Here is a 27,830-nt window from a genome sequence, read left to right as displayed (position 1 = left end):
GGAGAGCTGTGCGGTGACAGGCGGTCCTGGGCAAGGCTGAGCACGTCCTGTGGAGGCCAGCCAGCAGGGCTGACCTGATGTAACAGGGAGCTGGCACTGGATGCTTAACTTCAAATGGCCCAGGGACTGAACAGATGGCTCCTCTTTATTTGCATGCTACTTGGATTTGTGAGTCAAACAGAAGAATAACTTAATTTTTGACATTTGCTTCTCCTCAGAGCCCGGCACAATTTATGTTATACTGGCATTTGCGTGAAGGATGTTGCTTTAGGCACTAAACCCATCCTGGCTTTAACCCTAAAAGGAGCCAAATAGGCAGGAATCGTATTCCTCCCCAGCTCTTTTGTAGGCTCTGCCAAGGGATATCACACTTACACAGTGACCAAAGAATCAGGAGAAAACAGTCATTTGGGGCTTGTGGAAGGAAGGGGCAGGGTTGGAGTTAAACTAGACTGGAAAATATCTCATTTGTAGGCCTGAAATGAGAAACTGTTTGTGGAAGAGGTTTACCTCCTATTAAAAAATACCCTTCAAGGCCTGTGCAGTTAGTCTTGAGCACAGGGGATAAATTTAGTGGAGTCTTGTTCCTGCTGACATAAACTTAAGTGAAAATAATATATATAGCCAGGGCACAACATCTGCAAGCCAATTAAAAACCTGGCTGATCGCACCCCAGATGACAGTTGCCATGACTAGTGTGTCTGCATGCCACCCCTTTGAGAGGGAAAAAACAGATCCTGCTTGGCTGTGTGGCATCTCTATACATCTTCCACTGCCCACGACAGCTAGTGGTGATTATTTGATAGCTGGAGTCCCGGCAGCATGTCCTCCTCGCCCTAATGCCTGTGCCTGTTCTCCCCAGTAAGCCTTTGTGGTCACATATGTGATATTCACGGGTTTGACTGTAGGTCAGTTATAAAAGTCACAGGATGACAGAATAAAGCTCATTTTCTGGCCTGATTGTAAGGACATGAGAACCTGGGTAAGGATGTGTGTGCTTTGACCAATGTAAACACACGTTTTTCAAAGGCTGTATTTGAAATACTTAGCACAAAGAGATGGTCTTTGTTTTCCAGCAGGCAAAGTGCAGTTCTCTTTCACCTGTAATTTTAAGCGAAACATCAAGTGGTGTTTTTGTGGATGGAAGATAAAGCAGGCAGAGCAGGGAGACCCATACCTTTGAATTCTGGGTCTACAATATGTTTTCCAGACTGTTTTCAGCATCTCTTGCGTTCACTGTGATCCCCCTCTTGTGGTTAGTCCAGCGCCTGCAAAATTTCCACATCCATGCCTGTCAAGGCTCAGTGGCTTTGGGTTCCCCAGCCAGTGCAACTGAAATATGGTGGCTTCATGGTCAGCTGCCCCTCAGCTGAGCTGCTGTGGCCATCCTGCTGTGTTCTAGAAGACAACCCCAGCTGTGAGGCAAAGAGCATTGTCCCAAACCTCTCCTGCAGACTGTTGCCCGAGCAGCCTCAGTTGCCAACCTGTTGAGAAGCTGCTGGCCTTGTGTGAGCTATTGAGATGCTTCCTGTTGGGAAGTAAAAGATGTTTTAAACCATATGCATGCAAGTCCAGCAGACATATTTTCCTCTGCCACATGGACAGGCCATGAGCACGTACAGGAAGGATTTAACAGCCCAGCTCATGGGCCATAATGTGTTATATTACAATAATTTGGTCCCGCCTGATGGCATGTTTCATATTTGGCCTGAGCCCTCAGTGCATAAAACATGCCTGGAGCACACAGCGATTGTGGTGTTGCTTGGATGCAAATAAATCACCTCCTCTACATCCCATGTCAAGCATGGATTGGATTTCAGATTCAATATTAGGGAAACTTTCTTCACTAGAAAGGTAGTCGGGCATTGGCACAGTGTGTCCAGGGCAGTAGTGGGGTCCTCATCCCTGCAGGGATTTCAAAGCCCTGTAGATGTGGCACTTAGTCCTGGGGGAGCAGTTGGACTAGACAAAAGGCCTTTTCCACTCTGAATGATTCTGTGATTCTGTGAAAAAAAACTTCTTTTCAGTTCTGGCCCCACTGAGTTGTTCAGCTTGAAAATGAGACTGACCCCAGTGTTCATGTAGAAGTACTTGGGCTGGGAACCATGGCATGGAGTTCTGATTCCCCTGAGTTAGCCCATCATCTCTCTCATGTCTTTTGGGAGGCCAGGATCATTGTGGATTAATTCTGCTTTTGGCTATCAAGTGGCTTTTCAAGGCCTGTTCTTCCCCCTTTGGTGCTGCAAGGAACTGGGACAGATACTCCACAGATATTCTGTGCTCTACGTCCTCTTTAGGATCCATCCTTGTATTCAGGTCCAATCTACAGACATCCAGAAACAAGACCTGTTCGAATCTCCTCATAACTTTCCATCTCCTGGGTTGGTTATTTGTTTTTGGTTTTGTTTTTGTTGAAGTAGCCTGACATTTCATGAGGGCCCTTTGTGAGATGTGGCACAAGCATATCGTGATTCTTTGTCATTTTCTCCATCGCTCTCATCGTGTGAGACTCTCCACAGCCCCAGGCCTGCACCAGACCCACACACAGCTGAAAAACAGCTCATAGCCGGAGGGCTGCTGTGATTAGGAGCAACGGGGCTGTGCTGCGTGGGGAGAATGAGGAACTGCACTCCCTCTCGTGGCTGTGCTCTCCCCTACCTTTTCCTGCAGAAGAAGACCCTAAAACTTCACTTACAGAGCCATTGCAACACCCTCAGCATATCCAGAGCTAGCAGCACAACACAGACCAGCATTCAAGGCACTGGTAGTTCAGCTAAAAGTTTTGTCAAGCTATTAATTGTTTGGGAAAAAAAAAAAAAACCATTCCATGCCAGATGTCTGCCTTAGGCTGAAGTTCTCTGGAAAGTTTCAACCAAAGTATTATGTCCATTTCCAAGAATGAGGGGAAAGCACAGTGTTTTGCCCAGTTTTGAAAAGGAATAATTCCATGAAATTGTAATAACAGAGAAAAACCTCCGTCTATTGAAAAAAGAGCATGAAATTTGGCCCTGCTGTCATAGAAGTGCCATTTGCTACTTCCAGGAAAATTTGTTTAATTTTGAATTAGTTATGAGCTCTGAAAATCATGGTTTGCATGTGCTCGACAGATCCAGTCACAGATTAACAACTCTGTTCTCTGAGGACTGTCTGCAGCAGGCACACTCCAACTAAGGCCTGAAAAGGCTGGAGTATGGAATGGCTGCTTCCAGCGCTGGAAATAAGAACTGAGGAGGTCAGGAAACTGGGGAGAGTAGAAGGTTCAGACATGAATGTTGTGATGGGGTCAGAGACACGTAAGTGCTGTTATGAGAGGGGCAACACAAGCTGGCCAAAGAAAAGATAATAATGAAAAAGCTCTGAGAGTTAGACCAGGCACCTTCTCCCTGCTGCTCCAGAAATGCTTCCCTTCGTGGCAGAGAAGGGAAGGACAGATTCCAGCAGGTCAAGGAAGGTAATTCTGCCCCTGTGCCCCTGTGCTCAGCTGAGAGCCCACCTGCAGAGCTGCCCCAGCCCTGGCTCCAACAGCACAAGGACGTGGAGCTGCTGGAGCCAGCCCAGAGGAGGCCCCGGAGCTGCTGCCAGGGCTGGAGCCCCTCTGCTCTGGAGCCAGCCTGGCAGAGCTGGGGCTGTTCAGCTGCACAAGAGAAGGCTCCAGGGAGAGCTCAGGGCCTCAAGGGGCTCCAGGAGAGCTGCACTGGGACAAGGGGACTGGGGACAAGGCATGCAGGGACAGCACACAGGCAATGGCTTCCACTGCCAGAGGGCAGGCACAGATGGGATGTTGGGAACTGGGAATTGCTGGCTGGGAGGGTGGGCAGGCCCTGGCACAGGGTGCCCAGAGCAGCTGTGGCTGCCCCTGCATCCCTGATAGTGTCCAGGGCCAGGTTGGACAGGGCTTGGAGGAACCTGGGCTGGTGGAAGGTGTCAAGGGAGGTGAGCTCTAACCCCTCCCAGTCAAAGCATTTTATGATTCTAAGATCCTCTGCCCCCAACATTGGGTCAGAGCTGAGCTGAGCAGCCTTCCCATGCAGGGAGAGTTTCTTCTCAAAGTTTGGTTGCCGTGCCGTCATCCCAAAGGCGATTTCTGAGGGAAAGCAGGAGTGCCTCAGGAGCATGTCTAGGATGCTTTCAGCTGGTATGTGATGGAGATGTACTGACTGATCCAGGGTGTCCATGGGAACATTTTCTATCCAGCAGCATGGCATTGCAGAGACTTGGGGCAAACTGACTGGAGCTCTGGGCTGCTCCTCCCGGCACCCTGCCTCTGACATCTAAAGCTTGCACTGGGTGTCTGGACACAGCCCTACAGCATACCCTGTGGACTCGAGTGCAGATAGCATCTGACTCCTTTGTCCTGGCAAGAAGATTATCTTGCTTTATAATGCTGCCATCCAGATGCCAAAAACACACTTTTGCCATCCAGTGGAGGGAAGGTTGTTAAGAATGAAGGCGTTGACACAACCTGCCTTTGGGGGAAATGGCACAGAGCAGCATCCCTAGTTCAAGAGGCTGTCTGAGTTTAGCAATAGTCTCTTGTTCCCAGGCTCTGGGCCAGGATAAATGGGCTGCAGTGTAGTTTGGGAAGGATGGTTTTGCCTCCGGGAGAAAAAGAGCTTAGCACAGCTCTGCCGGGAGTCCCTCTTAAGCTCATGCACACAAAGGGTTGGGTGCTGGTTCCTCAGATGGGTTTGTTGCTGGCCTTCCCTGTGTGTAGCGTAAGCTGCCGTTAGCAGGTACAATGAGAAGGGGATTGAAAAGCGAGAGGGGCCCACGGGTTTAATTCGCTTTTATGAATTAGCCTGAGTGGATAGAATGGCCTCTCCGTGATGGGAAGGAGAGGAAGGCAGAGGTTAGGATGACTCCTGCGTCTCTGCTCTGAGCTTTGCGTACACGAGCGCGTGTTCCTCACCGTGCCAAGTATTTCAATGCCTCACGCAGTATCTGGGAACAATCAGAGAACAAAGAGCACCAGCCCTTCTCCCTGCCCAGCCCCTGCTGCACTGGATGCCTCTGGGTCTGGGTGGTGGATGAGGCAGGAGCCAGGCAAGGCCTGACCTAGTCGAGAGGTCCTGGGGGCTTCTCCATGGGCTCCATCCAATTGCCTTGCCCTGGAAACCTTCAGGTTTTGGGATTGTTTGCCCTGCAAGGGAATTGGAACAGGCACAAAAACTGGAGTCTCATAGCCCACATGGTTTCCATCCTCACTGGAGAGGAGCGTGGCTGTAGCTCAGATCTGTGCGTAGCCTAAAAAAGGGTCTTTTCTGTTAACTGATATGTTTGAGGCCATCTCTGGCCTTGCCTTCAGCCACCACTCCATGACAAATCTCATCTGTGTCATGCCCACCAGTCTCTGTCTCAGTACCTAAAGTATCTCACATGGCATTGGGGACCAACCTTTAGGTAGCTGAAGTGAACCCTTGGTGTTCATATTCCTCTTGGTGTTCATGCAACTCTGATTGTCCTGGGATGGGCCATTTCTGCTGCTCAGCTCAGGTGTTCAGCCAGGTTTTCTGGATGAACGGACCACAGGAGAGTGGTGGGGATGTTCAGTCACCCCTTCCCAGAGGGGTTCCACCCCTTCCAGAGATTCTCCAGGAGAGATATCCCCAAAATCTCTGTCAGGGAGCAGAACAAGCTTCATTTCCCCACCCTGGATTTCAACCTTACATGCACACAGAAACAAAATCCCCATTTCCTACTTCAGATGCAGTAGGATGGAGACCAATGATGTCTTTTAATGGTTTTTACCTAGAGAAGACTTTTGTATGTAAATTACATACACCTTTAAAAATAAAGGGTAACAGCTTCTTGAAAGTCCTAGGCTTATTACAGTCTACTAAATTTCCTTAATTACTGAATTTGCAAATGTTACCGGAGCGGTGGAGCAGTCACACTCAAGGTGAAGCCTTGGTTTATTGAGGAACTGCACCTTTTGACAGAAGCCAGCTTCTCCACAGATGGAAGACTATTTATTTCATTTCCATTTGCTTGCCTAGCTCAGCTCAAAGGCAAAGCCTTCATCCAAGTCTCTGAAGAGGATAGCCCACTGCAACAAAGTGGGCTTTAAATAAGAAACATAGTATGTATTAATCCTCCGAGTATATTAACAAAAAAAAAAGAGGTATGAAAATCCACTAGTTCTAAAAATCTTGTTTGTGGTCGCTACGTACATCTGTCAATTGGTTCATGGACAACAAGACTTTCTTCATTTAAGCTTTAAGACAAACTGGTGTTTCCTTTTCTATTTATCTGACACGTTTAGGCTTCATCCCTGAAAGCTCTGGTTGGGAGCAGCCCATGTCTGTGCTGTTTGACTCTCTCATCCTTCAAAACAGGGTGGTCCCCTATAAACTGCTTGCTGGGGCACGGGTCCATGAGAATAAGTTTGAATAAACTCATTAATAACCCATTTGTCCACTGTATTAAATTCCACTAAATTCTGTGATTTGGGACAAATGGGCAAACACATGTGCAGCTTCCATTGTTCCATAATGCAAAACATGTATGTTTTAAAGTGCTGAAAAATGGGTATTCATTTATATGGTGACCAAAATATGTGTTTCTCTCCCAGAGTCATCGCAAGACAGAGCTGGGGGGGAGCCTCAGCTGTTGAGCTCATTAATTCCCTATACCCCAGACAAGATTTGCTGTGATTTTTTGCCCATTTTTCTTATGTGTTATTACTCATCTCTGGTGAAGGATATTGAATGATCTCCACTTTGATGGCATACCACGTACTAGCCAAAATGTACAAAAATATAATTAGCCTAGAAAAAAATAATTTTCATGGCAAAACAAGATTAAAAGTAATGTTTTCTAACACGACTGCATTTGAAAATTTAGTTAATTTGATTGAAACTGTTCTTGGCAGCAGACATCCCTCCCCCTCCACCCAAAACCCCTTCACTCTTTATTTTTCACCTGGATCAGTTCAGTGATCTGCCTAGGACAATTGAAAAGCACAGGGTGATGTAGTGAGCAGTCAGGGTGGGGACAGAAGCAATTCTTTTAGCTGGCATTGCTGAAAGGGAGACAGTCCTTGCTTTGAACCATCCTGCTGCTGGTCCAATGCGCCTGCTTTGCTCACTTTCCCCTTAACCCAGCAGGTTGCCTGTCTTCAGCAGCAAGTTAAAGCAGAGAAGAGCAGCCAGGGATGAGCTCAGGGTCTCCTGTTCTTGAAAAATCATAGCAAAGCATTTTGCTTTTCAAACACTTATCTAACCCAACAGGAATAATTTGCGAAGGAATCTTGACTCTACTTGTCGTTTAGTTCATTATCTTTATGATCCCGTCCCTAAAAACACTTAATGGTTAATAAACCTTAAGGAAATACAATCTTACAGGCAAATGTTTTGGCTGAGCATCTGCTTCAATACTGGGAAGGGCTGGTCTTTTGTATCTTTAATTATCTTTTTGACCTTTTCAGAATACAGAGTTTTGCATTAGCTGTAGGACAGCTGCGCAGAATCGGTGACACTGAACCCCTGGCTACACGTCCCCCACAGATGCTCTTGCTCCACAGCTATTTTCATGCTAACCTTTCTGCAGGTTCTGTTATTCATCCCAGAAAGGCTCTTTAAAAACCCCAAGGAAGTGTCCTGGCATTTCCAACATGTCCATAGGGAGGCCCGGCGGCAGTTTGGAAGAAATCTGAGTTTTGTGATGCCAGCTCTCCAGCCTGTGTCAAGATATGAGTGCAGAGCCTCATTTGCATAGATGCAAGTGCTTTAGAGGAGAGCTCAGCTTTGTGCTCCACGTTTGTAGGAGACCCTCAGTCCCAAGTGAGGTGATCTTTGTGGTCAAAGTTGGACTGCACCACAGGGGGAAGAGCTTCAGAGATCAGCCTAATGCCATCTTCATCTGAGCTTGAGGATTCACAGCAAACACAGTGGGTAAATCTAATCCTGAGTGCAGGTCTGGGTGTGTGCTTAGCTGATCAAATCATCATGGTCTGAGTGGTGTGACCATCTTAGCTGTCTGGGAGAAGATGAGGAAATCATGGGGATGATGGAACCACGGCCAGCACGGTGGTGCACTTGCTCTCCAAGGACCGTGTGCTGCGCCACCTCCTGCAGATTAATGCACAAGCTCACTCTTTTCTTGCAGAACAGTTCCATGGGGAAGCTGCACCTTTTTTACTCATGAACCCATGGGTCAGCACACCAATCTGGAAGTGCCTGAGGAGACCTTGAAGACCCCTTCCCAGCTTTGAGGAGATGAGCCATCTGGCAAGTTATTCTGGAGTGGGGCTTGCTCAGCTTCTTTCTCTATTTTGTATAAAATAATTAACTGGCAAGGAGAGTGAGACAGAGAGAACATGTGAGTTTGCAGCTCATTGCCTAGGCATTAATCTAGAAGGAGAAGACCAAGTCCCTGCTCTTAGGACTGTTTAAGTTAAAGAGAAAACTGCCACAGCCCCACAGATTCTGCCCAAGGACCTTCTTTGTACACAAAGGAAACCAGAAGCTAAACCATGACTAATGAGGAGCGATGACTGTGGAATTTCTGGATCAACAGTGTCCTCCTTCATGTCACTGCCCAGGGAGCAATGGAGCCTGAAGAACACGTATCTCAGTTGCAGACCTCCTGCCCTTAAGTCTTTCCATGGATTGAATGCCATCAGCCTGGCCAAGCATTTTGAAGGTACTTACTACCTCGACATCTAAGTACAAGTGATAAAGCTAAAAGGGAAATACTCGTTTCCATTAGTAAGTTCCCAGCAGATTATCCCCACAAGGCAGGAAAGCGAGGAAGCAGGGAATTTCCTGGGACAACAGCTCCACAGCCACATGGGTTCAGGCAGAGAGGCTTCAGTGGTGGTGGCTGCCTTTCCCTGTCACTCACTGGCTGCACTGTCTCTGGCAGGGTTGGCATTGTCTTTGTCCTCTTGAGCAGCAGCCTCAGGTCCAGAGGTTCAGCTGCTGGTGGTGAGGTGATATGTGGGTGCAGCTCTGTCCTGTAGGAAGGAGCTCAGGGTTTCCTGCTGTTTCTGAATGGCAAAGCTGATGTCCAGGCAGTAGAAGGCATTTCACCAGCTGGAACAAGAAATTAATTTTCTTCCTAGCTACCAATATCTGTTAAAGGCAGATGGGAATGGAGAGGGGCATACCCTCATTCCTGCCCAGTCCCTGTGTTTTTTAGCATGCAAGGCCCTGGAGTAAAAGTTTGCCCTTACTGTAGACATGATTTAGTTGGAGCTGCCTCCTGTCTTCCATCAATGATATGTCACTGCAATGGGAGCCCTTAGATAGTGGTGTGTTTATAGAGCCTTTGTTCTCGTGTTCAGTGAATTGATCTCCATCTGAGAAAGTATCACTCACTGTCAGAATTAAAAAACAGCCCATGAAAAAGAAAAGGAGCAGCCTGACTTCAAAGGGCTGTGGTTCTTTTCTTGTGGCCTCTCCTAACCTGCACGCAGCTGAAAAACTTGTTTGACCCAATTCATTTCAGGCCTCCTTCCTCCCCTCCAACAGACAAAGAAGCACAAACAATAAGCTCATTCAGGTGCAGAAGAGGGAGGGAAACCCAGAGACCCAGGCGAGGCTCCTGCTGCACACACCCTGTTCCCACAGATAAGCACAAAGCTGGAGGAGTGACAGGTTATCTTGAGCAGATCCAGCTACATGCAAGGTCTCCTTGAAGTCAGTGGTGTGTGTCTGTCGAGAGATGATATCTTTCATTAGGCCAACTGGTAGAGTCAGAAAAACTAGACAAGCTCTCTGGGGCCCAAAACCTTCTTCAGGCCAGAGAAATATCTGGGTCACCTGAAGCCAGGAGGTGCATGAGATGTTGTAGGGTAGGAGGTGGATAGAGGTAAGTACCTTTAGTGTCTGGTGGATTGGCTTGGCATAAAGTGAGCCCTTATAATGGCCTTCCAGTGCCTAACAGGACTCAGAGAGAGCTGCAGAGGGACTTTGGACAAGGGCCTGGAGGGTCAGCACAAAGGGGAATGGCTTCCCACTATGAGAGGGCAGGGACAGATGGGATATTGGGAAGGAATTGCTGGCTGTGAGGGTGGGGAGGGCCTGGCACAGAGGCTCAGAGCAGCTGTGGCTACCCCTGGATCTCTGGAAGTGTCCAAGGCCAGGTTGGACAGGACTTGGAGCAACCTGGGATAGTAGAAGGTGTCCCTGCCCATGGCAGAGTGTCAGAACTACACAAATGATATTTAAGGCCCTTCCAACACAACCCATTCTGTGATTCTGTGTTATTTAAGTGATTTTTTTTTTTTGAGGGGTACCAATTTAGCTTCTGACTCACTCATCTCATGTCTGAGTGGCGTGTGGCCAGGGGTAAGATGCAGCAGCAAACCCTCCCATCAGTTTAGACTCCCTTGAAAAGGTCCTTCAAAGTCAGTACCAGGCATTAACAGGGAGCCTGGCCTGGCAGCTGTGACCTTGGAGTTTCCAACACCTGATAACATGCTCAGGAGAATTATCTCTGCAGCAGAGGTACCAAACCACTCCCAAGCAGGGCTGACTACAGCAGACAGCCCTTTCTTCCAGCAGGAGCACAACCTCATACAGAGAAGATCCCTGGATGGTTTTCCCCATCTTTCTATTTTTAAATGTGCTCCAAGCTGAAATCTTCATTTTTTCCCTTCAGTGATGCATGTGCCTGCATTTCCTGAAGCAGGAATTCATTCCTTTCTCCCTTGTCTTTTCCAGGAGAAATGTCTTAACATTTGCAAAAAGTAACTATTGTTTTTGCACTTTAGAAATGTGAATGTGTCGCTAAAGCAATTATCTCTGAAACATAACTAAACAGGTCTAATGCTGCTTAATAGGAATTTTGTCGCCTCTGAGCACTTTTCTCTTCATTAATGAGTCACTGCAAAGCAAATTATCACTGGTGTCACTGTCTCAGTCCTGCTTCACTGCAGCTGGATGTGGCATTGCCTCAGTGAAAGCAGAGCTCAGCCACAGATCTGCCCTGTGTGGGGCAGGAGTTCTGCAAGTTCTTTGTTAGATATTGATAATAAGATGCAAGAAGACAAAAATAAAACCAGGCACTGGGTAGCAGCAACCTGGTGAGCATGGGTACCAATTTCCAGGCAGCTGAGAGGGCTTGGTGGCTGGTCCAAAATAGCCAGGAACAGGCTAATAATGTGAAGGAGTCTGGGTTTGGAGATTATACTGGTGGGAAGAGGAACAAGGGACAAAAACAGCATGGCCACTGAACCCCCTGAGCTTTGAGGTGCTTCCTCAAGCTGTAAAATCTGCCTTGCCCCTGATTTCCATCACTTGGTGACCAACACCTAGGAGATGCTCTGTGTTATTACACGCAGCATTAGTGAACACAGCAGATACAACTTCAACCAGCCTGGTCCAGTAAATAACCATGCACAAAAAGCTGTTTGTGAACCTACTTCCTATGCCTGGAAATGAGTTTTATCTCAGTCATGCCGAATCACCTAGCTAGACCTTATTCATGGAGGAGTCCTCCAAGATTTTCCATAAGTAATCATGCCTACAGGTAGAGCTCATTGCAGCTCTGCAAGGAGACAGCACCACAAGTGATTTTAAGCTTGCACATCGAGGCCAGGCTGGATAGGTCTTGGAGCAGCCTGATCTACTGGAAGAGGTTGCTGCTCATTGCAGGAGGGTTGGACTAGTTGACCTTTAAAGGTCTCTTCCCACCCAAAACATTTGATAATTCCCTGAGCTCTGAGAGGCAAGAGGATTGACCCCTGAGTTCACAATCACCAGGAGAGCTGTGGTTTCTGTATCTGTGCTCTACACCTATATCCCTTTTGTTAGTGATCACTAGTTAATGTGTTGAAATACCTGGCACTTCCTGTGGGCTTAGATGACATGTGAGGAGAGTTACTCAGCTGTGGTAGGATGTCATTAAGCTTCTCCAATTAGCTGTGCTGGTGCTCTCAGCTTCCTTATTTTCATAGAGTCATAGAATCCTGGAATAGTTTGGGTTGGAAGGGACCTTTACAGGTCATCTAGTCCAACTCACCTGCCATGAGCAGGGACAACTTCCACTAGACCAGGTCGCTCAGGCTTTATCTGTCATTCCTATGTGTTCCTGTTTACATGGTGATTGCACTAGAAAGAGCTGCAGAACTAGGTGAGAGGAGCTATTCTCTCTTCTGATGGCATCTCCCTGGACAAGGGTTAGGAAGGTGATACACAGATTTATCTGTCCTGCCTAGGAGGTGGTGACAGTCCTTGTGTCTGTCACCTGAAGGTTTCCCTTGAGCCCCGATAATCTGAAGTGTTATAACTCATAACTATTATCAGGCACTTCCAGAATAGCCAGGGTAGGAAGACTTTCCCCAGCAAGCTCCCTGCTTGCTGCTTCCAGCTCTCATGCTCCTGAAAGAAAAATAATGTCCTGCCAAGGTATTTCACTCTAGTGGCAGAAAGATTTGGGAAGTGCACAAGAGAGGCTAATCCTGGCATTCATCTCCACAAGGCTTCAAAACCCCGAGCCTCATGTACAGCTCTGAAAGGTGTCTTGGAGCCAGTCCCAGCAGTGTGATGCATTAGACTCCCTCAAAGCCAGCACACACATCCCTGGGCAGCCTCTGGGATGGGCAGTTTATCATTTGTCCCTCTGTGAGCCTTTACCCAAGGCCCAGATGATGGCCCCTGGATCCCCACGCCCAGCTCAATCCCACGCCTGCTGCTCTGCTGTAGCCTTGCAATTCCTAAGCTATCTATCACGGCACATTTATTCTGACACCCCGTGAGTGCACAGGTTAGTGCTGCTCTGCCAGGCTCAGCACAGGCTTCTAAATATATTAGTGAAGGGGAAAGATCTGGGATGGCTTCCAATTTTAACCAAGGTCACATTGGCGAGTGCTGGTGTGCAGCGCGAGGATATTATCCACAGCATCTTTCACCGAGTTGTATTCCAGCTGCGTGCAGCATTCCTGTGCTGTGACAGAAGGAAATGGGAAAGCATGGCAGCAGTGAGAAGCCGGGGAGATAGCTAAAATTTTGCTGCAGGTGTGTTGTGTACTTCAGGATCTTTGCACCTCTGGTTATTTTTCTACCGAAAAACCCCAAACGCAAACCGTGTTGCTTACCTGCCTCGAACCGTAGACTCAGGCGTAATGTTTTTCAAAGAGCTCAGAGCTTTGGGCTCTTCGATTCATCCTAGCAGACAATTTTCCCATTAGGAGACAGCCAAATGCTCCAGGGAAACTTTACATTGCTGGAAACGGCACCTGCATTCCAGATTTACCCAAGTCTCTTGATGATGCATCCTAAGAAGAGCTCTCTTCCTAGCCACAAGAAAGGGCTGGGAAAGTTTAGGCAAGGCCAAGGACTGGAGGTGAGACACATCACAGAAGAAGGTCTGAAATCCCCCCTCTGGCAGCAGTGACTCTGCGACTCTCTCCATGGGAAACGGACGAGATCTGGACTTTTAATTGCAGCCCTGGACTGGAGGAGGAGACCCAGGAGGAGCAGAAAGAGTGAGGAATAAAGAAGAAGTGCATAATTTGAGAGAGCAAGGAATGAGGCTGGAGGCTGAGGACACTGCTCGGCAGAGGCCAGTTTATGAGCCTGGCAAAAAGAGCATGAGGAGGTTTTATTGTTGGCTTTTGGTGAGGCTCAGGAGCCCCTTAAGGCTGGGGCAGCTTCCCCATTCCTGCAGCCAGGCAGTGAAAAGTCCTGTGCTCCCCCGAGAGTGAAGGCCAAATTCTGGGGCAAAAAGGGACAGGTTGCCATAAATTACCTCTCCAGCTTTTCTAGGCTCAGTGACCGAGAGCCGTGCTGGGGTCTCACTTCACCCTGATAAATGTGGGGTTGGGAAGGATGCTGGGAACAACCTGGTGATGTGTTTTCCTATGATCATTCATCCATGGTGAGGCAGGAAATGGGCAGAGGTTAAATTTATTTTCTTAAAGAAACTCCATCTTCTGCCTAACTCCTCCTCTAAACCTATTAGATACATTTCAAGATGGTGAAGGGCTAGGAATCCCAAAGGTACCCTTATGCCTTAGATCCAAATAAAGCACCAGGTAGAAAATAAATACCTTTTCTGCATCTGAGCAAGGGGAAGGCTGTCAGGGGAGGTTCCTGAAACGTGGATAAGGCAGAGCAGTGTCATGGAGTCCCTTGGCCGCAGGACGGGCATCGGGCAGGCTGTGGAGGATCCAGCTGTGCCACGCTAATCTGGTTCTCTGAGGCCACACTTAGTTACTAATGTGGTTTGTCAGGAGAGAGGGCGATGTTTTATCCACTTGCCTCTATTTTTAGCTGCCTTGGGTCAGCAAAACAACTCAGACAGCAGCGCTGGGGGACCTGCATCTCCAGATCCAATTGTCCAGCTCTGAGCCATACCCTACGCAGATAGCAGCCTGAAATCAGTAATTCCTCCTTTCTTCCCAGCTCATCCTGCTCCCACCCAGCGGTGTCCACCTCTTCCTGATGGTCCCAACTCGTGGCTGTGCTACTCTGCCCCAGCCTGACAGAGTAGAGGTCTCCAGACCTGGTGCTCGAGGTCTGCTCATGGCACAATCGTAGCCTTGTTCTGAGATTTTGCACGTGAGCTGGGTGCCTGAGGGATGGAGGGGCACACCCCTGATGGGCTGTGTGCATCTTGCTCCTGCCCCCTGCATTTGGGAGACCCAGGCACAGGAGTACACCTGCTCTGTGAAACCCACAGGCTTTCCTCCATCACCTGAAGAATTTAATTGTTGCTAACATGCCGCATTAAGTGCTGGGAGGGGTTGCAGAAGCTTTCTGTGGATTTGTCCCCAAGTTAGATTGTAGCTGAAATGACTGCATGGCCTTTGGAGCATGTTAGGCCTTTGGAGTAGATGTTCAGGATCAGTGCTCGCTCCAGTACTGCTCTGGGTTTCCAGTGCTGGCTGTAGGGCAAGGGTAGTGGCAGGGATGTTGTTCTGCAGTTATCCTTCCATTCTATTCCTGAACAGAAGTTTAAAAATCAATGTCACACCATGCAATCAGAGCAGGGTTGCATGGACTCTCTGAACTGAAGCATAGATTTGGTCTAGAAATCATCTAACTGTGTCTTGCAAAACTTCCAGGATTCCATGAGCTGGACTAGAACAGAAATGCCACAGGCAGTGCTGCCAACCCTGAGCATTCAAATACCATGAGTCAGCCCCACCATCCTCCCTGACTCTTCCAAGTGTCTTTTCCTTTGAGGGTTTTTTTCAACAGTGAGGTTAAACTTGGTTCCTATTTTCCAGGTTTCTCTGCTCCTTTTTTCCCCCGCCTTTTGGGGAGGCTAGAAACTTAACTGTTTTGGGAGTGAGGAGGTTGTTTCTATAATGAAGAGGAAATGCAATGCTCTAAGCCCCTGGAGCAGGGCCCTGAGTAACGTTGTTATGTGGCTTTATGATAAATTTGGGAGATTTGGCAGCGCTTCAGTCTGGCTCCTTGTTTAATTGCCTGCAGATCCTGCCTTGTCATTAACACAAGAGGTCAAGGTACTGGCAGGAGTTCTGTGATTTGTGGAGGCATACTTAGCTTATAAAAACACCTCTGTCTTTGCCTCCCAGCGAGCTTTCCTTGTTCATCCAGCTGTTACTGTTGTTCTCCCCCTCTCCTGAGCTCCTTCAGCAGACTCTTCCTTGCCTTTGTGAGGTGCCTTATGCAATGCCTGTACTCAAGCACACTTATGGCCAGCTACACGCCCACTGCGGCAGCATCTGGGCATCTGAAATGCTCGTTAAACTTGGTATATTTTAATAATTGTGGTCCAGGAGATGTCTTCTTCCTCTAAGGAAATGAAGCAGAGAGGATGGCAAGGGAGAAGAGCCCAAGGAGCATCCAGCAAGATCTTCGAATAAAGAAGGAGAATCTACCAGGATGCAGCACACATGCAACAAGCAGCACACAATTCTACTGAGTGACAGATATTTAGGTTGAAAAAGACCTTTAAAAGTGCTGAATTCAACCATTCCCCCACTGCCAAGACCACCACTAAACCACATCCCTGAGTGCCACCTCTACACCTGTCTGGTCTTTCTCAGTTGCCCCTGAAAATCAGGGTTTGAGGAGGCTGAGAATTCCCTTACAACCAGGAGTTGCTCATTATAAATTGCTCTAAGCCCTGTATTACTCCTTTTGTCCACAAATACTACCATCTGACAACACAACAAGAAGATGTTACACCAAAGGGACAGGACTTGGCTAAGCAGCATCCAGCATTATTCTTTTTTTATTACTAGATTGTTGAAGGGTTGATTTGCCTGGGCTTTGTAGAGTATCCTAGTACTTAAAGGGAGGCGATAAAAAAATATGGAGAGAGATTTTTTTTACGTGGGAAGATAGTGATAGGCAGTTGGGAAAAGTTTTAAACTGAAGGATGTGATATTCAGATTAGCTATTAGGAGGAAATTCTTGTCTCTGAGGTTGGTGTGGCCCTGGCACGGATTTTCCAGGGCAGCTGTGGCTGTCCCTGGGTCCCTGGAAGTGTCCAAGACCAGGTTGGATGGGGCTTGGAGCAGCCTGGGATAGTGGAAGGTATCCCTGCCCAAGGCAGGGGATGGAGTGGGATGAGCTTTGAGGTCCTTTAAGGTCCCTTCCAACCCCAGCCATTCAGTGGTTCTGTAAAACTCCGTGTCCTGCTCTGCACTGAAAGCAGTCGCTGAGTCTCGCAGCCGCCCGTCACTCTGACATTTCCAGCCGAGCTGCAATCCCGGCTGTCACAGCCTGCCAGACCTGAAGGGGCTGCAGGGCCCAGGGTGCAGGACCACTGACAGGACAGCTTGTCGGGCTGCAGCAGCAGGAGAGCGCGGGCTGAGGCGGTTCGGTGCCGGGCTGAGGGATGGACGGATGGACGGGTAGATGGATGGATGCTGTGCACAGTCTCTGGCACCCCTGTGTGGCCACCTGCACAACCACAGCCCAGGCAAACACCTCAGCCTTCCCCGGCAGCAGCTTCCTGGCGAGAAAAAAACGGGAACGATCTCCAAGAGGTCTAGAGGGGATAGTAAATCCTGGCTGGCGAGGCAGCAAGTCCCTGTTAAGAATGGGAGCCCTGTTATCCTCTGTGGAGGGCCAGGAGTTCCTTATGGACCAGGACACCAGGAAGCAAGAGAATCACAGAATTACTGAGTCACAGAATGGTTTGGTTTGGAAGGAACCTTAAAGCCCATCCAGTCCCACCCCCTGCCACGGGCAGGGACACCTTCCACTGTCCCAGGCTGCTCCAAGCCCTGTCCAGCCTGGCCTGGGACACTCCCAGGGATCCAGGGGCAGCCACAGCTGCTCTGGAGACCCTGTGCCAGGGCCTGCCCACCCTCACAGGGAACAATTTCTCCCCAAAAAAAAGAAGAGCTAAGGAAGGGATCAGCCTTCAGGGTTTCAGTGTTCACCTAGCTGCTGTGTTCCTACAGCTGGGGCAGGGAGAAGGAAAATAAGGATTTTGTTACTTTGATTGACTGCCATCAGTGGAGATATAAACTGTATCTGCACAGAGAGCTTACAGTGGTGGCTGTAGCTGGACTGAAATAGCAGAAAGCTGCTGTGTACAGCTGTGGATGGCATAGCAGTGATGCTGTCAGCTGGGTTTAACCCTCTCGTCCATCCTCCCAAATTACTTCCTTGGTAAAATGGCTGAGAAACCAAAATTAAGGGAAAATACAGCCGCAGTGCTGGAAGCTGGCTGCCCACAGCCAGGCCAGCACCAGAGAGCACAGCCAGAGCTGAGACCCACCCCCACCCCCCTTCATACAAAATCAGGAGATCCCTGAGGCCTTCCAGTCCCTTTCCAGTCCTCCCCATCAGCAGATCCCAGCAGGCAAGCAGGACCTTTCTCCCACAGTGCCTGGTTTGGAGGCAGTGTGTTCCAGCCCCTCTTCCCCTCTCATTCATCTGGCCTCCACCTTATCCTGCTGTTTAACACGGTCCTCATGTTATATTTGCTCACCAAGCTACTTCCTATCTTATTTTCCATTCCTAGGGAACTCATGAAAGGTGGATTTTCCCCAACCCTAATTTCCTACCCCTCTTTGTGCCTCCTGGGGGAGGCAGAAAAGCACTTGGAGGGGTTGCAAAGGTGTCGGGGTTGGGAGCAGGACACTGATTTCTGTCCTCTTGACGAGTGCTGACCAGAGCCAAGAGCAAGCCGTGAGAGCATTGGTCATGCTCAGGGACACATGGAGCATGTGGCATGTCCAGCTGTGCCCTGTGAAGGACAGCCACGCACAGGGAGGTGGTGGCAAGAGCAAGAAGAGCCTGGACAGACCCTTCTTCAAATGGTGGAGAGAGTAGATAATAACCCCTGAGCACAGAGCAGGACCCAGGGCCTTGGCTCAGATGCATTTGGAGAAAAAGATAGCTCTGTGAGCTCAGTGTCACTCCAGTGCCACCAAATGCCATGCCCTGTGTGGCACCAGGGCCACTGAGAGGGTGCTGTGGCCACTATGACCACATTGAGAGGTTACTATAGCCATCAAGGGGCCACCTTGGCCATCAAGGGGGAACTGTGGCCATCGAGGGGGCATCTGGGCCAAGCAGAGCAGCCTGTGCACCACCCACCCCATCAGCACCCATCAGACCACCAGCTTCATCAGCCACAGGCACATACAAGGTCCTCATTTAAAGCCCAAGTCTCTCTGGTTTGGGATGCTGGGTGGATGTCCAGGAGCACAGAAGAGAGCCCTGGCACAGAGCAGGGCTGGGAGCTGGCCAGCTGCTCCAGCAGGGAGGCCAGCTCCACGCAGACATAGCTCTGCAGTGTTTCCTGTGTGTGTGGAGGAACTTCCCAGTGCCCCACCAGACCTTGGCTTTGTGGCAGAGTCCTGCACTTGAAAATTATTTGTCATTATTTGACATAAGCTGCAGCCCCAATTACATCTCACAGCACTTTCCCCGGTGCAAATGGTGTTCAGGGAAGTGGAACAGGTTTTGAGCTATGCCCACAAAGTCTGAGAACAGAGAGGACACAATGACATATGGGTGTGGAGACAGGCTCTGGAGAGCAAAATACTCATTACTTCCAGGGAAAGAATAAGACAGGATGTTAAGGAGCAAGTTAAAGCAAATTTTAAAGTATCTTCTTGCAAAGATGCAGCTATGGAACTTGCTGCTGCAGTGTGTCTCTGCCTTTTCCACTCCAGCCCTGGCTTCAGGAAGGCCCTGAGCTGTGTTCCTGGAGGAGGGGGTGGCCAAAGGAAAATTAATTGGGAGCTCCATCAAATGCACACTCATGGCTGCTGGAAGCTTGGTCACTTCTTCATGTGCAGTTCCTGGCATTTTCCCAAGCAGTCCCCATCCCTAAAGGATTAGGAGGTGACACCTGTCCCCATGGTGGGGGGCAGAGCCTGATGTCCCATCCTGAGCTCTGCAGCCCAGTGCAGCCAGGCTGGTACCTGGTCTGCAATGGGTCTGACCACAGTGAGCCCTGGAGGGATCTTACAGGGATGCCTTCGCCCTCAGGGTGCTTTGGGCAGGGGAAACCACCCCTAAACTGCTCTCCAGGAGCTCAGGACCCTGGATGAGTCCTGAAATCTCAGTGGTGAGCATCTCTGCAGTGGTGAGAGCTGCCTCAGCATCTAGAATGTCCAGACACATCCAGCCTGCCATGTGCGGTAGCTGGGAGGGGAGCAGGTGCAGTGGGATTTTCTGGTGGTCTCCACCATCATCATCAGTGAGTTTTGCCTGCTGGCCATTCCCTTTCCCAAACTTTTCCCCAAAAGTAGTGGTACCTGTTAAAGCTCCAAGCAAGAAATCTTCAAGCCTTCCTCTGACACCCCTGCCAGGATGGTCTGACACTGCAAGCAAAGGGACCCATTTGCTTGTCACATTTCAGGTCACTGGGGGAAGGAGCATCCCCAGGGATGGCTGGGAACACACACACTCTGCTCCCACCCCCACCACTCTCAACATCCTTCCTACTCTCATCCCATTATCAACAACCTGGATGAGGGGATCGAGGGCACCCCCAGTCATTTTGTAGGTGACACCAAGTTAGGTGGGAGCGTTGATGTGCTGGGGGGCAGGAAGGCTCTGCAGAAGGACCAGGACAGGCTGGATCCATGGGATTGAGGCCAGTGGGATGAGGGCCAACAAGGCCACGTGCTGGGTCCTGCCCCTGGGTGACACCAACCCCATGGCATGCTCCAGGCTGGGGCAGAGAGGCTGGAAAGCTGGGAAAGGCCATGGGGTGTTAATGCCAGTGGACATGAGCCCAGGGTGCCCAGGTGGGCATGAGGCCAGTGGCCCCTGGGCTGTCCCAGCCAGGCTGTGACACAGCCCCAGTCCCTGTGCTGGCACTGCTGAGGCGCCTCCAGTGCTGGGGACAGCTCTGGGCCCTCAGGACAAGAGAGACACTGAGGGGCTGGAGCGTGTCCAGGGCAGGGAACGGAGCTGGGAAGGGGCTGGAGCCCCAGGAGAGGCTGAGGGAGCTGGGAAGGGGCTCAGCCTGGAGAAAAGGAGGCTCAGGGGGGACCTTTTGGCTCTGCACAGCTCCTGACAGGAGGGGACAGCTGGCGGGGGGGTGGTCGGGCTCTGCTTCCAAGGACAGGAGGAGGGGAAATGGCCTCAAGTTGCACCAGGAGAAGTTTAGATTGAGTATTAGGGAAAATTTCTTCACTGGAAGGATTTCCCAGACTTGGCACAGCTGCCCAGGGCTCTTATGGTGTCCCTTTCCCTGGAGGGATTTAAAAGCTGTGTGGATGTGGCACCTGGGGACATGGGACAGTGGTGGCCTTGGCAGTGCTGGAGGAATGGTTGGACTCTCAGAAGGCTTTTCCAACCCAAATGATTCCATGATTCTATGATCTTCCCATGGGATATTCCATAACACTGGGAGGTCCCATCCCCGTGGTGCTGTAGGGAAGGTTGGGGAGGTGCCCTTGTGGGTTTTTCAAAGGGTCCCCCATGTCATCTGTCTGGAAGTGGGAGCTGTGAGTGTGCAGGCAGGGGTTGGGGGGTGAAGGAAGAGATTGGGGGTGCAGGCAGGAGTTTGGGGGGCAGGCAGAGGTTTGGGGTGCAGGCAGGGGTTCATGATGGGGGCAGGCAGAGGTTTGGGGTGCAGGCAGGGGTTCATGATGGGGGCAGGTTCAGGTTTGGGGTGCAAGCAGGAGTTCATGAAGGGGGCAGGCAGAGGTTTGGGGTGCAGGCAGGGGTTCATGATGGGGGCAGGCAGAGGTTTGGGGTGCAGGCAGGGGTTCATGATGAGGGCAGGTTCAGGTTTGGGGGGCAGGCAGAGGTTCATAATGGGGGCAGGTTCAGGTTTGGGGGGCAGGCAGAGGTTCATAATGGGGGCAGGTTCAGGTTTGGGGGCAGGCAGAGGTTCATAATGGGGGCAAGTTCAGGGGTGCAGGCAGGGGTTGGGGAGGTGGGCAGGTATTGAGGGGTAGGGCAGGTGTTTGGGGAGTGCAGCCAGGGGTTTGGGGGGCAGTCAGGGACTTGGGGCACAGTCAGGGATTCAGGGGGGCTGTCAGAGGTTATGGGGTGCAAGGCAGGGTTTTGGGGGGCTTTCAGGGGTTTGGGGGGTAGGCAGCAGTTTGGGGGGCAGGCAGGGACTCAGGGGTGCAGGCAAAGGTTTGAGGGGTGCAGGCAGAGGTTTGGGGACTGTTAGGAGTGTTGGGGGCAGGTGGGAGTTTGGGAGGCAGGCAAGGGTTTGGGGCACAGGCAGGCGTTTGAGGGGCAGGCAGGGGTTTGGGGGGCTGTTAGAGGTTTGAGGGGCAGGCAGGGGTTTGGGGGATGGCAGAAGTTTGGGGGGCTGGCAAGGGTTTGGGGGCAGGTAGGGGTTTGGGGGGCTGTTAGAGGTTTGGGGGGCTGTTAGAGGTTTGAGGGGCAGGCAGGGGTTTGGGGGATGGCAGAAGTTTGGGGGGCTGGCAAGGGTTTGGGGGCCAGGTAGGGGTTTGGGGGGCTGTTAGAGGTTTGGGGGGCTGTTAGAGGTTTTGGGGAAGGCAGGGGTTTGGGGGGCTGTTAGAAGTTTGGGGGGCTGGCAGGGGTTTGTGGGGCAGGCAGGGATTTGGGGGGCTGTTAGAGGTTTGTGGGGCAGGCAGGGGTTTGGGGGGCTGCTAGAGGTCTGGGGGGCTGGCAGGGGTTTGGGGGGCTGTTAGAGGTTTGGGGGGCTGGCAGGGATTTGGGGGGCTGTTAGAGGTTTGGAGGGCTGGCAGGGGTTTGGGGGGCTGTTAGAGGTTTGGGGGGCTGGCAGGGGTTTGGGGGGCTGTTAGAGGTTTGGGGGGCTGGCAGGGATTTGGGGGGCTGTTAGAGGTTTGGAGGGCTGGCAGGGGTTTGGGGGGCTGTTAGAGGTTTGGGGGGCTGGCAGGGGTTTGGGGGGCTGTTAGAGGTTTGGGGGGCTGGCAGGGGTTTGGGGGGCTGTTAGAGGTTTGGGGGGCTGGCAGGGATTTGGGGGGCTGTTAGAGGTCTGGGGGGCTGGCAGGGATTTGGGGGGCTGTTAGAGGTTTGGGGGGCTGGCAGGGGTTGCGCGTTCGGGCAGAGGCGCTGCCCGAAGGCTCCGGCAGCCGCCACCAGAGGGCGCCAGAGCGCCACCGCCCTGCGCTACCGGGAGAGGCGGGACCGGGATGGGGGAACAGGGATGGGAATGTTGGGATGGGAATGTTGGGATGGGGATGCAGGGATGGGGATGTTGGGATGGGGATACAGGGACGGGGATATTGCAATAGGGGAACAGGGATGGGAATATTGGGGTGGGAATGTTGGGATGGGGGAACAGGGATGGGAATGCTGGGATGGGAATGTTGGGATGGGAATGTTGGGATGGGGATGCAGGGATGGGGATATTGCAATAGGGGAACAGGGATGGGAATATTGGGATGGGAATGCTGGGATGGGGATACTGGAATGGGAGTACTGGAATAGGGGAATAGCAGTGGGAGTACCGGGATGGGATAACAGGGATGGGAATATTGGGATGGGGATACAGGGACAGGGACCCTGGGATGGGAGTACTGGGATGGGGAAACAGGGATGGGGATACTGCGATGGCTGTTTTGGAATGGGGGTACTGGGATGGGGGCAGAACAATGGGGGAACAGGGACAGGGTACAGGGATGGGGAAACAGGATAGGGGGTATTGGAATGGGGATGCTGGGATGGAGGAACTGGGAAGGGGGTACAAGGATGAGAGAATTGGCATGGGGGTATTAATATGGGGAAACTGGGATAAGGAACTGCAGTGGGAGTACCGGGATGATGGTATTGGGATGAGGATACTGGGATAGAGGTAGTGGGATGAAGGAACTGGGATGAGAGAGCTGGGATGGGAGTACTGGGATGGGGACACTGGAACAGTGGTATTGTGTTGGGGGGACCAGTATGAGGTGAGTATCAGGATGAAGGAGAACCAGGATGGAGGAAGGTGATGGGATGCAGGAACACGGGGATGTGGCCTGGAATGGGTACTGCGATGGGAGTTCTGGGATGGGGTGAGCACCAGGATGGAGGAGCACCAAAATCGGGGAAGGTATCCCGGAATGCACTGGGCTGCAGGAACACTGGGACAGGGGAGGGGATTACAGAGCACCAGGATGTGGAGCATCAGGATGGGGAGGCTGCTGGGATGCAGGAGAATGTGGGTGTGGGAGCACCAGGCTGGAAAAGCACCAGGCACGAGCCCACTTGCACCACACCTGCTGCAAAGACTGCAGATGGAACAGCTGGTGCAGGACACAGGGATGGGCTGTGTGGGGTGTGCTGTGGTGTCAGACACCCTGCGAGGACCACGTGGTGCCCAACTGCCTCTGCAAGGTACCACAGGCTCTGCTCAGAGGGCAGCAAACACCAAAGACACTGATTTAGCAGTTTTTTTCCTTGTCCCCCTTGTCCTGTCTCTCCACTCACAAGGGAGGCAGTTCTCATCTGCCCACCCATGCACAAATCACTTGCCACGGCTGGACTGGGTTTGCCCAGGAGAGCCTGGAGGATGAAGGTTGTCCGGGATAGGCTATTTGCAGGGGGTATGCTGAGAGTAAAGTCTAATTTTTAGGGAGCAATCATCTGTTTTGGCCCCTCCCTTGGACTACAGCACCACAGGCCCGTGGGGAGCCAGCTGTTTGCTTCCAGCTCTGTTGTTTAATAGGTGATGGGTAAAATCCTCCCTTGGAGCTGTTGAGCCACTGTTAGAGCAGGAGCTCACAGGATGGTTCGGGTTGGAAAAGAGCTTCAAAGATCACCTGGTTCAACCCCCTGCCATGGGTAGGGACACCTTCCACTAGCCCAGGTTACTCCAAGCCCTGTCCAGCCTGGCCTGGGACACTTCCAGGGATCCAGGGGCAGCCACAGCTGCTCTGGGCACCCTGGGCCAGGGCCTGCCCACCCTCCCAGCCAGCAATTCCCAGTTCCCAATCTCCCACCTGTCCCTGCCCTCTGGCAGTGGAAGCCATTGCCTGTGTGCTGTCCCTGCATGCCTTGTCCCCAGTCCCTGTGCAGCTCTCCTGGAGCCCCTTGAGGCCCTGGCAGGGGCTCTGAGCTCTCCCTGGAGCCTTCTCTTGTGCAGCTGAACAGCCCCAGCTCTGCCAGGCTGGCTCCAGAGCAGAGGGGCTCCAGCCTTGAGGCTGAGTGGTTTGAGCCTGAGATTTGTTCTGAATTCCTGAAGGACATACTCATTCAAGATCATTCCAAGACCCTTCAGTTCAATGCTGTAGTTAATGGCAACCACTTCTGATGGCATTAGTTTGCTTGCAGGTTTTTTTTTCTCTTCTGTCTAGATTGTGCGTCAAATGTGATCTCACAGATACCCCAATTCTACATTTAATGGCATTTTTCATCCCATCTTCTTGTGATAGAGTCATGGAGAAAGAGGATTTTTCACTTAAAATAAAATATGCTTTTTGCCACTCTATTCCCTACCCAGTTTTAAGCACCTGAACACTGAACCTTGTTTATTTCCTATTTTTCCCATTCCTGTTGGTCTATCTACCTAACTCATAGGCAGGGTAAAATTTAAACCTCAGGCTTTGGGCTTGATGTGATTGTAAAGCATTTGGAACCAACAGTGCAATAGTGCAATTCTGCTAACACAGCCAGGGGGTCCAGGCTTTTGGGATGTGAAAGGATTCAGCTGACTAGGAGTATCTCAAATCCTAAAGCTTGATGGGGGTCAAAGGGGCAGGGAGATCCCTGTCAGGCAAACAACGGAGGAGGTTCACCCCAACCACCTCCCAGGTCTCTGCAGGGAGAGAGAGGCTCCTTCCTGCCAAGGCAGAAGTTTGCCCCTTTCCTTGTGCTCCAGGTAGAGGTTGGGCATCTCCCAAGGAGGGTTCCTGCCCCATCCAAGGCTGTGTTGTGCAGGCTGGAGACAGCAGAGACCTCTTCCCTCCCTCCTTTCAGGAAGAGGTGGGGAAAAACCAGGGGGGCTGCAATAGTGGAGGCTGGGGAGGGAAAGGGAACCTTAGTGTGGAATGAGTGTGGCTTTCCAGTGTTTCCTTGGTTTGTGCTGGGCCCAGACACCTGGTTTGGGCTTGTACAGTTTGGTTTTGGTTTAGAAACTGAGGTATTTTAGAGATCTCTCTAAGGTCCCCCCTCCAGTGGAGGTCCTGGAGGTGCTGTGTCATCCGTGTGACCAGGCAGAGGCCTTAGGGTGTCTCTGATGGCACAAAGCATCAGTGTTCGGGCAGCTAAGCAGAGCCCTTTCTGTTTGTGATGCTGGTCCCATTTTGGGTACAAACCAGCATCCCCAGGACTCACATTTGAACAGCAAATGGCATTCTGCAGCACAGGAATGTTTGTGTTTGTGCTTAACCAAAGATCAAGTCAATAAAGGGGCATTCCACCAAGACTTAACTCTGACTAGGAGGAAAAGGTTTATACACAAGACAGACCAAAAAACCCTCTTTTTTAAAATTTGGGTTTTTTTAATTTGTTTGTTTGTTGTTTTTTTTTTTTTTTTTAATTTTAACAAAATGAGATTTCTCCCCCCGCTCTCCCCAATCCATAGGAAAAATACCCTGATGTCCATTCTGCATGTAACTGCTGCCAGACAGAAGATGGGATGGGAATAATGGCAGCAACATCTGTAATGGAAAAGTCCTCCAGGCAGGAATATGATACTGGAATATGGCAGGAATATGGCTACTGCATGGCTGGAGATGCTGAGGGTTATGGTCTCTAAGAATCAGAAAATCACAGAATGGTTTGGGTTGGAAGGGACACTAAAGTTCACCTTGTTCCACCCCCTGCCAAGGACAGGGACACTTTCCACTAGACCAGGTTGTTCCACGTCCCATCCAGCCTGGCCTTGCAGAGACACGGTCCAAAGGTCTAAGAAAAATTAATAAATTGTGTGTTTCAGCAGCATTTGTGGAGAAATGTGTTTCTGCTGGGTGTCCTCGGGCCAGGCGTTGAACGGGAATAACCTCCATGAGCAAACACATCCAAGGCTGGAAGAAGTGAGGGGAACAAGATCTGCTCCTCTGAGTGCTTATCCAGGACCTGACTCAGGTGTCTCTGAGGCTTGGCTGCTGCCAGCAAAGGCTCAGATGTGGGAAAAGAGCTGGAAGAGGAGGCTGCTGGACTATCAGGGTCACTGTACTGAGAACCTATTCTCAGCGAGATCACAAGAATTCCTATAATTTATTCTCTGTGTGACAAACTATGGCACAAATCCCGTAGAAAGCCAAGAAAATATCAGCTGCTACAGCTGATGGCTCAGAGGCAGAAATGCAGCTCTGTTTGACTATGTTTTATGTAAACTTTGCTGCCACGTTTCACCTGCCGTGAACTGCAGCAGGAGCCCAGGGCGGTTTCCAAGGGTGATGCCTGCTTTGTTCAGAGCCGGAGCTGCCCTTGGATGGGGCGTGGGATGTGGTGCTGCTGGGGCAGGAGAGGCAGACAGTTCCCTTCTCTTGTCTCAAAGAGGTGGTGGTGTTAGGAGGAGGGAAGGGGATGGGGCAGGATGGAGCTGTGGGTCTCAAGGACGTGTGCTTGACACGGAGTTTGTGAGTCCAGCGGGAGCAGGGAGGAGCTCCTCAGTCTGGTGCTTGCTGGAGGTGTTGCTCTCCCAGAGACAGAAAGGGCTTCTGCTGCTCTGAGGATTTTAATATTCCCATTTTTATGGGGAGTAACACCAGAGAATCAGAGAGTCTCAGAATGATCTGTGTTGGAAGGGACCTTAAAGCTCAACTCATTCCACCCCCTGCCACCTTCCACTGTCCCAGGGTGCTCCAAGCCCTGTCCAGCCTGGCTTTGAACACTTCCAGGGATCCAGGGGCAGCCACAGCTGCTCTGGGCACCCTGTGCCAGGGCCTGCCCACCCTCCCAGCCAGCAACTCCTTCCTGTATGCTTTCCCCTTATAGTATGTGGATCTTTCCTGTATTTCTTCCTAGTACATTCCCATCTATTATGTGGATGTGGTGTTCCAGCACCTCTGCCACACCCTCTGACCCCACAGGAATCAGGCAGCAAAAGGCAAAGACACGGAGAAACCACAATTTAATGCTGAAAACGGTAAAAAGAAAGCTCCTTATATATTTTGGAAGTATCTTAGCTGCTTGTGACCATTATATGTGTTACCTGGTCTTTGGGCTTGCCAGCACTGCGAGGGGTCACAGAATTCCAGTCTGCAGAGTCCCCAAGGATCACATGGTCCAAACTTTCTTGGCGAAAGAAACATTAATTCATACAAACCCACATCTACTAAAACACAAAACTCTTCTCCATCTAGACAGAATCCCTGGAAGTGTCCAAGGCTAGGTTAGACAGGGCTTGGAGCAACCTGGTCTAGTGAAAGGTGTCCCTGCCCATGGCAGGGGGTTGGACTAGAGGACCTTTAAGGTCCTTTCTTAACCCTAACCATTGTGGGGTTCTGTACCTTTTTTTAATAGTTTTGTTTGTTTGTTTGTTTGTTTTCATTTTTCCTGTGTGTTTTCTCCCCAGTACCTTCAGTGGGACAGTGCCCTGGCAGGGTGGTCACAGCC

The sequence above is a fragment of the Vidua chalybeata genome, chromosome Z (assembly GCF_026979565.1).
Source record: "Vidua chalybeata isolate OUT-0048 chromosome Z, bVidCha1 merged haplotype, whole genome shotgun sequence".
Classification (NCBI taxonomy): domain Eukaryota; kingdom Metazoa; phylum Chordata; class Aves; order Passeriformes; family Viduidae; genus Vidua; species Vidua chalybeata.
This window is presented reverse-complemented; position numbering follows the sequence as displayed.